General features: G+C 43.7%; 2 non-coding genes across 2 annotated transcripts; one reads left to right on the top strand and one right to left on the bottom strand.

Annotated features, from left to right (window-relative positions):
- Window positions 1-2527: 2527 nt before the first annotated feature.
- On the bottom strand, window positions 2528-2616 carry trnas-gcu (transfer RNA serine (anticodon GCU)). Its single transcript has one exon. It is a non-coding gene; the product is annotated as a tRNA-Ser (tRNA).
- A 6708-nt stretch (window positions 2617-9324) lies between these two features.
- trnam-cau (transfer RNA methionine (anticodon CAU)) lies at window positions 9325-9396 on the top strand. The gene has a single exon. It is a non-coding gene; the product is annotated as a tRNA-Met (tRNA).
- The last annotated feature ends 3928 nt before the right edge of the window (window positions 9397-13324 follow it).

Genomic DNA, 13324 nt, shown 5'->3' with positions numbered 1-13324 from the left:
TGTCTTGTGTATCATTACACAAGAATCTTTCTCTGAAATAAGACCTTGTTTTGTCCTTGTGCTGCTCTTTTTCTTTCTTCTCAAGTCATGATTTTTCTCATCGAAGTGACAGCACAGAAGCCATTCGGCCCATATTGTCGATGCCAGCACAGTTCCCGGTCTTTATAGAAAGAGCCCACAGTAAATTACAATTCAATATCATGGGCTGCCCTGGAGAAGCCAATTAAACATTTCCAATCTCGCTCATTGCGCAGAGTTTGAACCTTCGCGAGGAAACGATGGTTTTGAGTGCAACGCCTTAACCACTCGGCCAGCGCAGCTGCTTATCTCTCAAAATGATGTAATCACCTCAGCAATGTTCATGTTAACTTCATCAACCACCAGGATTGTGCAGTGAACAGTGTGTGAGCTGACATGTGTTCCTCTATTTTTATTTGGTGTCCTTCTGTTTGACTGAGAATTCATTTATTCAATTATTCTTCTATTTCAACGTTGTTTTCAGGATAAAGAAATTGAAACCGAATTCTCCGCCCGAAATAAATAAAATTAGAAGGGGAAGCGTATTTCTCGGCAATTGCCGCGTTCGAATTTTATTTTGTCCACAAAATATAGTCATAACTACATTGCCAATGCGATGACCGGGAATGGAACCTGGGACAACTGGTTGGAAGGCAGCTCTGCTCACCACTATACCACCATCGCTCGCTATGCTTGAGTGACTGTTATTTACATTTGTTATAATTACGGAACTGCCTTAGTTCCGATTTCCTCAGACACCAGGTGGTCCTGACGCACATTTTGTGAACTGAAATTGTTCACTCTTGTTTTCTGGACAGTTTAAGCCTACTTTGTAACATTGTACCTGCCTGGGAACTCATTGAATAGTTATGAGGCCTGTTCTTTCAGTTAAAAAAGTCTCCAATCAAAGCACATTTAGATTCCAAGTAGAACGCCTGAACCACCCTGCAATCGGAGCTGTTTATTGGCCAGTCGATGCAACGACCTCAGTAACGTTCATATTGACTTCATCGGGATTATTGAGATCACAGTCAGGGAGGTCAACTGTGTTCGGTTCCCGTTACTTTATATCGTTGTCTCTGACTGAGAACTCATTCATTAACACAGAGACTTCTTCCTCTGTTTCAATATTTTTTTCTGCAGAGGGAATTTGAAGCGGAATTTTCCGTCCAAATAAATAATCCTTTTTGTTTCATTTCCGGCAAATGCTGCGTTTGAACTGTTCTTGACCACATGATTTGAAACGCAAGGGGCCGTGGATAAGGACCTAAATAAATGACCAGTGCTATGGCCGGGAACCGAATCCGGGCTAACTGCTTCGAAGACAGCCATGCTCATCACGACATCACCAGCGCTTGCTCTGCTCAAGTGATTGTTATTTTCATTAGTTATAATTACGGAATTACTTTCGCTGCTCACGAAGGTGTGTCCATAACACAATTTGTAAACTAATCTTGGCTGTCGCGTTTTTCTGCACAGTTTAACCCCCCTTTTCACTGTTGTTTCTGACTGAGAACTCATTGAATAGCATTGAGGCCTATTCTTTCATTGCAACAAGGTTTACACAGGAAGCAAATCGAAGAAATATTTCCATTAATAACTCATGAATAATGAGAATCTTGAGTGAATTTCATTTGAGGTGTCCTGTTCTGTTCTGTTCTGACCTGCGATATCTAATTAAATAAGTCACCAATGTGATGGCCAGGAACCTTGATCGAATGCTCACACAGTCACCACCATCGCCCACTTGACTCTTGGAGCTGCTGCTGCCCACAGAGGTGGCCAAGCAAGAGGCACAGATGTTGACAAACTGCACCCGCTCCAAGTAGATTAACAAAATTACTGAACAAAAAAAGAACTATGACAGTCTCTCTGAAAGCATTGCACCAACACCTCTTAAAGAATCAATTTGCTGTAACTAATTCAATATGAACCTATTCAATGTCAGCCCTATTCCTTGCCAGTCCTCAAACAGGCATTGACTGGTTAGAAGTTTTAATCTTATCCGAGAACAGTTGGAGAAATTCCCAAAGAAGTGAAACTGTCGCCCTGAACTTCATAGAATCCCTACAGTCCAGAAGGAGGCCATTCGGCTCATTCGGCTGATCGAGCCGGCGCCATCAGCAATCCCATGCAGGCCCGTAACCCCACATATTTAACATGCTAATGCTCGTGACAGTAAGGGGCAATTGAACATGACCATTCCACCGAACCCGGCACTAATTTTCATGGCGGAACGTCCGATTCTGGAAAGATAAAATCCGCAACTGGTGCCTCAAATCAAGCTGGAGCCTGTTTTGGAGCTTCTGAAACCACATGTTCTCCTGGTGGCAAACTCCTGCCCAAAGCTGGTGTCCTGATTTGAATCGATTGCCAGCTCGAGTTTCTCATTTGGATGAGGAATATGGAATGGTGCTGGATTATTCACCCCAAATACCCGCAGAACTCGGTCGAAACTTCACGTTTGTTCGCAAACCTCAATATCAACCATCAGTTCACCCTCAATCAGTGGGTCAATACGAAGACGGGATTGGAACCCACGCGTGCAGAGCACAATGGATTAGCAGTCCATCGCCTTAACCACTCGGCCACCTCGTCATGCGTCTCCACTCCCCCAAACCAGCTCTTGTGCTCTTAACACCCGCAACAAGAGGACATTTCTCCCGCAGGACAATGTTGTGTTCCTGCTCTCTCATGAATCTCGGTTCGTTGTAACTCTTCCATTCGATGTAAATCCATAGAAAGTAAAGAGGGAGACAGTTAATTTATCAGGTCCCTCCAGGTCAGAAGGTTGCGTGTTTAATTCACGTCAGGCTCCTGGAGGATTTCTGCAGTTGGTCTTTGGATTCTGCATCCGGGGAAAGTTGATTGTTTGCAAATGTTCGCGAAATGATACATTTCAAAATTATGATGAAATGATATTTTAGGGATACCTCCGGTTTCCACGAGCAGGTCATATTTTTGCTGTTTGTAAATTTAAAGCAACGTCCACGGTCCGAGATGATTCAGCGGACATCTCAGGGGAGAGCTGACTTCTGGTGATTTAACCGGAGGATTCACATCTCAGGCGGGGAGCAAGGCTGAGAAGGCGGGGCCTGTATCAATAATCTCAACCGATACGGGAAATGATCGGGAGCTGTTGGCTGAATCTGCTGCACAGCCAACTGAACTAAACCTGGGACAAATGCGCTGTGCCACCCACGGTAACACAAATCAACATGACGAAGCAAATTTGCTGCCGAGAAAATCCAGATTTGCTCTTGGACGGCAGCCGAATATGCCTTTTTGATGCGAGTGAAAACACGATAGCAAAGAGTTGTTTCGATCCATCTATCTCTGGGTTACGGGCCGCTTCCGCTGCGACACTCTGCTCCGAAACATAATCGCGTCCTGCCTATGACTGTTGCGCGGCAGTCCGACAACTATTGTTTTAAAACAACAACCTCCGTGGTGGGAAGCACACCCTGGCTGGACAATAACACATGACATCACCTCGAGTGTAACAGATAGAGAAAGACACACAGAAAAGCAGTAAGAGACTATCAGGATACACACACAATAGTTCGAGAGTCACCTCAAATATCTTGACTATTTATTGACGTGATCCAGGTACTTTCATCATCTTGCAGTAAAAAAACATTTAGTTTGCAATAAATCCAATTCTCCAAGTTCTACAAACATAGCGTTCCATTGTTTTCTCAGGGAATTTCGAACAGAGTCAAATCGCCTTAGAATCACACCATCCCGACAGTGGTGAAGGAGACCATTCTGCCCATCGAGTCTGTCCCGACTCTCCGACAGAGAATCGCACACAGGACCTATTCCCGCAGAGCCACTCATCCACCCCGCTAATCTACCTATACAAACACCTTGGTGACCAAGGGGCAATCCAGCATGGCCAAATCCACCCAACCTGCTCATCTTTGGACTGTGGGAGGAAACCGGAGCACCTGGTTTCCTGAGATAACTTGCCTGGATGAATGCAGTTTGAACAGCACTGCAAAAACTTGGCACCATCCAGGACAAAACATCCCACTTCATTCGCTTCCCATGCATAAAGCTTCACTCCCTCCACTCCCGACACAAAATGGCAGCAGTTTGCGCCATCTACAAGATGCACTGCAGCAACACAGCAAGGCTCCTTTGCCAGCACCTTCCAAACCCACGACCACGACAGCCTAGAAGGACAAGCGCAGCAGACACATCAGAATAACACCACCAGGTTGCAGGGCACTGATATTTATTTATTGATTGTAGTTATTTATAAGTTGTTGTTGTTGCACGTGTGTGTTGTTTAATCTTCGTGATCTTCAAAAGAAGCGAAATATCTAATTGAAAAAGATGCTACTATTTCTAACCCAACCAGCGAACGTCGGGTCAAACTTTAAGAAAGCCCCCGGGGTTTGCGATTTATTTTTGAGTCAGTGGTTTCCCTGGGAGCCAATAAACAGAAGCAGCATGGAGAGATGGCAGAGCAGGAAATGTCGGTGCCGAAGCTGAATCACATCAACGGAGCAGCAACCTGCTTTCTACTAATCGGACCCCAAGTCCGATTCTGGTGGGACTGAAACCCACAACCTTTGAATGGCTGACTTGCCATTATTTAACGCGCTACCCAAAGCGCCACAGAGCCACATGCTGGAAGTTTGCTTTACTTGTCCATATATGGATTTTTGACAATGTGGAAAGTTCAACAATCTCGTAGTTAAAAAGTCAAGGACTGTGAAGAGGGACTTTATTGATTGCAAGTCATGTTGCTACATCTTATGTCTGTTAAAACAGCTGTGGGAATACAGACCATTTTGTCCTTTGTACATGAAATCTGTCCATCACAGAATGATCCTCCCTCTTTCTCTTCCTTATTCTCGTGGACAGCTCGGAGTGTAATCTCACAGGCTTGATAGTCGGGGGCACATTCTACTCTATCTGTCACAGCGCTGATCAGAATCTGTTCCCTGTTCCAGTTAAACACCTGCACAGAACACAACGCAAAGCTGGAAGCTGGAAACCAGAATCAAAAACCGAAAATGCTGGATATGCTCAGCAGGTGATGGATGAATGGAGATTCCTGTAAAAGAGACCTTGGGGTACAGGTTCATAGCTCCTTGAAAGTGGAGTCACAGGTGGACAGAGTGGTGAAGAAGGCATTCGGCATGCTTGGTTTCATTGGTCAGAACATTGAATTCAGGAGTTGGGACGTCTTGTTGAAGTTGTACAAGACATTGGTAAGGCCACACTTGGAATACTGTATACAGTTCTGGTCACCCTATTATACAAAGGATATTATTAAACTAGAAAGAGTGCAAAAAAGATTTACTAGGATGCTATCAGGACTTGATGGTTTGAGTTATAAGGAGAGGCAGGATAGACTGGCACTTTTGTCTCTGGACTGTCAAAGGCTGAGGGGTGATCTTATAGAGGTCTATAAAATAACGAGGGGCATAGATCAGCTAGATAGTCAATATATTTTCCCAAAGGTAGGGGAATCTAAAACTAGAGGGCATCGCTGTAAGGTGAGAGGGGGAGATACAAAAGGGTCCAGAGGGGCAATTTCCTTCACACAGAGGGTGGTGAGTGTCTGGAACAAGCTGCCAGATGCAGTAGTGGAGGCGGGTACAAATTTGTCTTTTAAAAAGCATTTAGAGAGTTACATGGGTAAGATGGGGATAGCGGGATATGGGCCAAATGCGGACAATTGGGAGTAGCTTTGGCGTTTTGAAAAAAAGGCGGCATGGACAAGTTGTCCGAGGGCCTGTTTTCATGCTGTAAACCGCTATGACTATATGACAAGCCGCTGAAGCACAGCACAGTTGCACAGTTTAAAGTTTCCTTTCATCCACAATAGATATTCCATTCTAGTATTTTGAACAATTCAAATTGAAAATGTGCATTGTTATTCTCGTCGCCACAGCCTGAAAACAACTCCAGGCATTGATCTCTCCCTTGGATTTTAAATTTGTAAATCCATTCTCTATCTTTTAAAGCTACTATTGAAACTGTATCCATCACCCGCTCATTTCCTTGTGAATGAGCAGGAGAATTGAAGATATATTTGGATAATTTTCCTTTGACTACATTTGTACAGAAGCATCAAGGTCAAGGAGGGAACCACACACAGCACTTCATGAAATTCACCCACTAAAAGGTGACAGTGTTTAATCAAGGGATGGTTCTATTTGTTCATTTATTATTAATGGAGAATATAAAAGTTGGAACAGTGTGCAATCTGGGCATTGTAACTGAGCAAAGTGAAACACAATGCGGACTGGGCAAGATAAGCCTAGCATGGGCAATGGACAGAGTGGAGGTGCGACGTTGGCTGGCTTGTGAGACGGCGCAGGGAGATGTTGCAAGGTGAAGGTACATCGGAAAATGGGAGTGTAAAATGTTGAATGATGAATGTGCAAGTAGAATGTGCAATGTAGACTGCAGGTTGGATATTCAATGGGTTCTGTGATGGGTGAATAGACTGTGGAATCTTGGCATGGTAAAGGTGCAATGGGGATTAGGACGGGTAAAGGTGTATCCTTTATTTTATATCACCTCTCCTCGATCTTCGGACCAAAATGCATCACTTCACACTTCCTTACATTAATTAAATTGTATCTGTCACGTGTCTGCCCATTCCACCAGACTGTCTATATCTTCTTGCAGATTATCAATATCCTCCTCACTAAAAATCATAATATTTTCAAATTTTGCACCACTGACAAATTTTGAGATCGAAACCTAAGCACCCAGATATAGGTCAGTAATATATATCAAGAAAAGCAAATTTTTCTCTATATAATATCCCCAATCAGAAATAGGTAAAACCTTCTGAAAAATATGCTTTAATAGGTTTGCACTAATAATTAAACTGTTGCTGAATGAAATTCTAACTAAGCTAATGATTCAAATGCCATTTGGTTCCAAATAAAATGCCAACCGGCACTAATACATTCAATTATAAGCATAGCCTTGCTCATTTATCAGGATTTCAATGACGAATACAGAGGGAAGCAGCGTACTGGTAGATTTCAAAATGAAATGGCCAAAAGATTTAGTATTTCTAAATTCCGCAGTCCTCGGTTCAATTTGACGTGAACAATTCTTGTCTGTTGTGTCCCTCTCTGATGTCTGAACTTCAGCCTACCAGAGTGTGCTGACATCCACTGGCCGCAATACAGAACTGCAGTAGAGTGGAAAAATGCATCTTAACTGTCGCTGTTGCAGAGACAGATCAAACAGGAGTTAATGATTGGATATCGGCATTACATTCCATAGAGAAATCAATATTAATGTACTTTTAAATGCAGTCAGTATAACTTCGAATTTGCTATTACCTGGAGCAGTTGAGTCGACTAGCACAGATGTACGAAAGGAAAATCTCGGTAATGAGACGATGGAGAATGAATTTCAGAGATAAGCAGATGATGTTACGTTGAAGATTTTTAGTAGAGGATAGTGTGGAATCATGTACTAATTAGAACAAAAGGCCCTGTTTCAATTATGTACCTTTCAGATAGAATGTGTACAGATTTGCAAAGTCTCTCAGAGAGATTCATAATGAACATCATACACATATGTCGCACCAGAGACAGAGCGATACAGAATGAGTCCAACACTCATACATCTCGATTCTTAGAATGGATACAGCAAAGAGAGGGAGACCATTCGGCCCTTTGTCTCTATGCTGGTCTGTACAAGAACAACTCAGCTCAACCCTTTCCCGTCCTTGTCTCATAACCATGGAAATCCTTTCACTTCAGGTGCTGATTCCATTCCCCCTTGACAGCCCTGATTTGATGCTCCCTCTGCCACCCTCTCAGGCAGTGCATCCCAGGTCCTAAACACTCTGCACATTAAAAGCCATCCTTCTCTCCTCAGGAAATGGGAGCAATATTTCTTCATCTACTCTTCTTTGACTGCACCCACAAGCCCACCACCTCTACCAGGGTAGAGGCAGAGAGATTCTTTCCACTTTGAAAGGAAACAAGAACTTGAGGACACAGCCTCAAAATAAGGGGGAGTCAGTTTAGGACAGACTTGAGGAGGAACTTCTCCTCTCGGAGGGTAGTGAATCTCTGGAATTCTCTGCCCAATGAAGCAGTGGAGGCTACCTCGTTAAATATGTTTAAGTCACAGGTATATAGATTTCTGATCAATAAGGGAATTAACGGTTTTGGGGAGCGAGCGGGTAAGTGGAACTAAACCACTATCAGATCAGCCATGATCTTATTGAATGGCGGGGCAGGCTCGAGGGGCTAGATGGCCTACTCCTCCGCCAATTTCTTATGTTCTTATGCTCTTACCATCTCGAAGGACAGCGGCAATAGATACATGGGAACACCAGCACTGCAAGCTCCCCCTCAAGCCACTCACCATCCTGACTTGGAAATACATCGCGGCTCTTTCGCTGTCAGAGTGGCAAAATCCTGAAAGACTGTATGGCGAACGTCACTGTGGCTGTACCGACACCTCATGGACTGCAGCCGTTCAAGAAAGCAGCAAACCATCACCTTCCGAATGTCAGTTGGGGATTGGCAATGAATGCTGGCCTCTTCAATGACGCCCACCTCTCGAAATGAATAAAACAAATAAACACTCGCAACTACAACCGGAGACAGATAGATACAGAACAAATCTCACTCACGTGCATGTTTGGATACAATCTGAATCCCCCAATCACATTCACTAACAGAGGGTAAAATGCAGTCGAAATTGGGCGATCGTTATCCAGTTGCAGTTTAACCAGAGTTTTATACAAGAATAGAGAACATCTTAACACAACGTGCAACATTTTAACCCAATATGGAACATTATGAGACCAGTTAATCATCTTTCTGCCGAACAGAAAACATCTTCACGGAAAATATTTTCACACAACACGGAACACGTTTACAGAGCAGGGCATGTATTAACAGAACATTTTTTAAAAGTACACAAGATGGATCATATTTATACAACCGGAAAGATATTGACAGCATCAGGGAACCATTTTACACAACAGCAGAAAGCACCTCTCAACAACAGAGAGCAGAGTTACACAGCAGGAAATATATTTACAAATATGGACTTGCAACCGAAAATTCCTTTAAAAATAGAGATCGATTTTCCAATTCCGTGCTTTGCCGGTTTCCCATCACCTTTGCCTGTCGTTACGTGTCCAGGCAATCTCTCTGACTGCTATTGTGTGTTTTTCTCGGTATTATTTTCGGTTTGATGCAGTGGCTGAGCGTCCTGACACTGGAACGTGTATTAAATGATACAGGAGCGAAACTCTGCCTGACTATATTGATAGGCAGCAGCAAAGGCCCTTGCCGGAGCAGAGTGGCGCAGCGGAAGCGTGCTGGGCCCATAACCCAGAGGTCGATGGATCGAAACCATCCTCTGCTACTCCTATTATTACTGAAAATGAAACGACTTGTGGCTTATACGTGGAGTCGGCAGACAGGTATTTACATCAGCTTCTCTTTTCTCCAAAAAACCTCAATCTGCAGTGAATCAATTTTATATGCAAGAAAGCATACGAACGGGGAACATCTTAACACAACATGCAACAATTTACTGACAGAAACATCTTCACGGAGAACCTTCTCAAACAACATGGAACACATTTGCAGAGCAGGGGCCATATTAACAGAATCGAAAAAAAAAACATTTACACAGCCGGAAACACAACAGCGGAGCATCTTACACAACAGCAGAAATCATCTCTCAACAACAATTGAGACAGTTACATGGGTAAGATGGGTCTGGCGCAAACACGGACGATTGGGAATCGCTCGGTGGTAAAAAACTGGGCTGTCTTGTCTGGAGACAATACACATCTTTTTAGCCTGTCTTGATGCTCTCTCCACTCCCATTGTTTTGTTTCTTAAAGACTGGATTAGTTGTAAGTATTCGCATTCCAACCATTATTCATGTAAATTGAGTCTGTGTCTTTATAAGTTCTGTTTGTGAACAGAATTCCCACTCACCTGAAGAAGGGGCTCAGAGCCTCGAAAGCTTGTGTGGCTTTTGCTACCAAATAAACCTGTTGGACTTTAACCTGGTGTTGTTAAACTTCTTACTGAAAAAACTGGGCGGCATGGACAGGTTGGGCCGATGGGGCTGTTTCCATGTTGTTAACCTCTATATCATAGAGCACAGCAGGATAAACAGTGAAACACTTTGCACAACAACAGTGAACATCTTTGAACAGCAGAGAGCACAGTTACACAGCGGGAAATATATTTATAAACATATTTACAAGAGAAAACTCCATTCAAACATCAGTGATCAATTCCGTGACTGTCGTTACACGTGAACAAACAACCTCTTTGGCTGCTTTTGTGTGTGTCTTTCTCTGACCCTTTATTCTTGGTGTAATGCAGTGGAATTGTGTAGCCAGACTGAGCCTCCTGACACTGGTGATGGTGTTAAACAAAAGTGTGGAAGTGAATATCTGACTGATTGCATTGATAGGCAGCGGGGGTGGGGGGTAGGGTGAGGTGGAGGAGGAGAGGGGGGAGGGAGGAGTGGGAAGGAGGGAGGGGGGATGGGGAGAAAGAGAGGGGAGAGGGGAGTGGAAGGGGGAGGGGGAGGGGGGTTAGGGAGGGGGAGGGGGAGATGGGAGGGGGAGGGGGAGGGGGAGCGGGAGGGGAAAGGGGGGAGGGAGCAGGGGAGAGGAGGGGGCGGGGGAGGGGGGAGGGTGAGGGGGGAGGAGGGGAAGGCAGGTGGAGGGGAGGGGAAGGAGGGGGAACGGGGGAGGAGGGGGAGGGGAGGAGGGAGAAGGGGACAGGGGTCGTGGGGGAGGGGGGAGGGGGCGGAGACTGGGGAGCGGAGGCGGGCGGGGTGGGGGGCGGGTGGAAGCGAAGATGGACTTTCTGTAGCAGACTGGCGCAGCTGAAGAGTGCTTGGCCCATAGCTCAGAGGCCGATGGATCGAATCCATCCTCTGTTACTTCCTCTTAACAATAATAACAAAACCACTTGACTACAATTCTGCAGCATTTACGTGGAATATGCAGGCAGGTATCTGCATTGGCTCCTCTTTTCTGTTATAAGCCTCAACCCAGTTTGAAATGCACACAAGGTGTAGATACTGTGAACATGCACCAGGATATATTAGACAGAGGTAATGGTGCACAGGGCACAATTTCAGAATTTGTGGACAATGTGAAACTTGGAAGCATCGTGAACTGTGAGGAGCCTGGTGTAAAACTTCAAAAAGGACATCGGCAAGTTGACGGAATGCGTGGACAAGTTACAGATGAAATTCAAAGCTGAGAATTGTGAAGTGATTCATTCTGGTAGGAAGATTATAGAGAGTCAATGAAAAGCAAAAGGAAAACAGTTCCAAAGTATCGAATCCATTTCATTAGTAACGTTTCTCAGTCCTACAACTCTAAATGAGGTGCAACAGTACAACTCTAAAATAACACCAAATTACTGCGGATGCTGTCATCTGAAACCAAAAGAGAAAATGTTGGAAAATCTCTGCCGGTCTGGCAGCATCTGTAAGGAGTGAAATGAGCTAATGTTTCGAGTCCAGATGACCTTTTGACAAAGGGTTATCTGGATTGGTTTACTGCCAATTGGTAACTTCCTTAAAGTCAATAATAATCCATTCAAAATATCCGCATATGTATTTTACAATCATAATTACTCATTTGAATGAAATTACTGCATCTCACATTACTTCGTGTTAGCTCATAAACGTATTTAAAAGTCATTTAACTGAATGCTGCGAGTTGTATCCATGCCTTAATGTCTCCTGGTTTAAATATCTTACCACTCCATCAGGGGTTCCACTTACAGGTATTAAATGTCATGAGAAGTCTGGACAGAATGGATAGGGACAAACTGTTCCCACTTGTGGAATGATGAAGAATGAGAGAGAACAGATTGAACATGATGCGCAAAGGAAGGAATAGGAAGACGAGGAAAACATTTTTCACACAGTGAGAGTTTAAAGTTTGGAATACACTGCTGGAAAGTGCGGTGGATACAGATTCAATTGAAACGTTCCAAAGGAATTAGATTGTTATCTGCCGCGTTACAGGGAGAAGGCGGAGATGTTCATTTTCTGTCACAACTCCTCACATAATTTCTCATTCATCATTCATCACTGAATCGAGTGTGAACTGTTCTCTTGTCGTTTCTAAACAAGTAGAAGTGCAGCACTGATTAAATGACAAGACAGTTGGTGGCCTAAGTCACTGGAGAGTTAAAAAATTACAAATATGTGTCTGAAAGGAGATGAGGATGGCACAGTGACGGAATTTGACATAAAAACAGAAAATGCAAGAAACCTCATTCAGGTCTCGCAGCATCTATCGGGGGAGAAACAGAGTTAATGCTTTCGGTGTCTGTGACTCTTCTTCAGAGTTGAGGAGAGTTTGAAATGTGACGGATTTCAAATGTTCTGGAGAATTCGGAGCACAATCTGGATTATTCATTCAAGCAATTACAAAGGCAAATGGCATGTTTGGTTTTTTGCACGTGAATTGGAGGAGATGAAGAAAAGTGTCTTGCTACAATTGTACAGGAATTTATGGAGACCACATCTGCAATGCTGTGTGCAGCTGTGGTATCCACATTTGAGAAAAGATAAGCTTGCATTAGAGGCGGTACAGAGAAGGTTCACGAGATTACCCCCCGGAATGAGGTGGTTGTTCCATGTTGAGAGGCCGAGTGAATTATTCTGAGAGACCTTAGAGCTCAGAACAATGTGTAGATTCTGAGTGAATGATTCCATTGCTGTCCTCTGGGCAGACGAATGGCAGATGAAGTAAAAGTAAAGAAAAGTAAAGTTAAAGTAAAGTTTATTAGTCACATGTAAGGCTCACATTAACACTGCAATGAAGTTATTGTGAAATTCCCCAATTTGCCACAGTCGGGCACCTGGGCGAGTCAATCACCTAACTAGATGATGTTCAATGCACAGAAGTGTGAGTTGATTCATTTTGAGAGTGTGGAGAAATAAATGGAGAAACACTTAAGGAAATGCAGGAAAAAAGGGATCTCGGTTTCTCAGTAGAAAAGTCATTAAAGGTGGTTGGGCATGTTGAGAAAGCAGGTAATAAAGCAAATGACACCCTATGTTTTATTGGAAGATTGAATACATGAATAAGAAGATCATGTTGAGATTTTAAATACACTAGATAGGCCTCACCTGGAGCACTGAGTCCAGTGCTGGGCACCACACTTGAAGAAGTTTGGAGGGAGTGCAAAGGATATTCACATGAATGATTCTGTTGACAAAGATTTGTAGCAATGAAGATCGATTGAGAAGTTGGGTATTTTTCCTCACGGAAAGAAGTCTGTGAGGACCTGTAGAG

This window comes from Mustelus asterias, unplaced genomic scaffold (genome assembly GCF_964213995.1).
Source record: "Mustelus asterias unplaced genomic scaffold, sMusAst1.hap1.1 HAP1_SCAFFOLD_311, whole genome shotgun sequence".
In the NCBI taxonomy this organism is placed as follows: Eukaryota; Metazoa; Chordata; class Chondrichthyes; order Carcharhiniformes; family Triakidae; genus Mustelus; species Mustelus asterias.
Note: the sequence above shows the minus strand (reverse complement) of the source record. Positions and strands in the feature narration are given on the sequence as shown.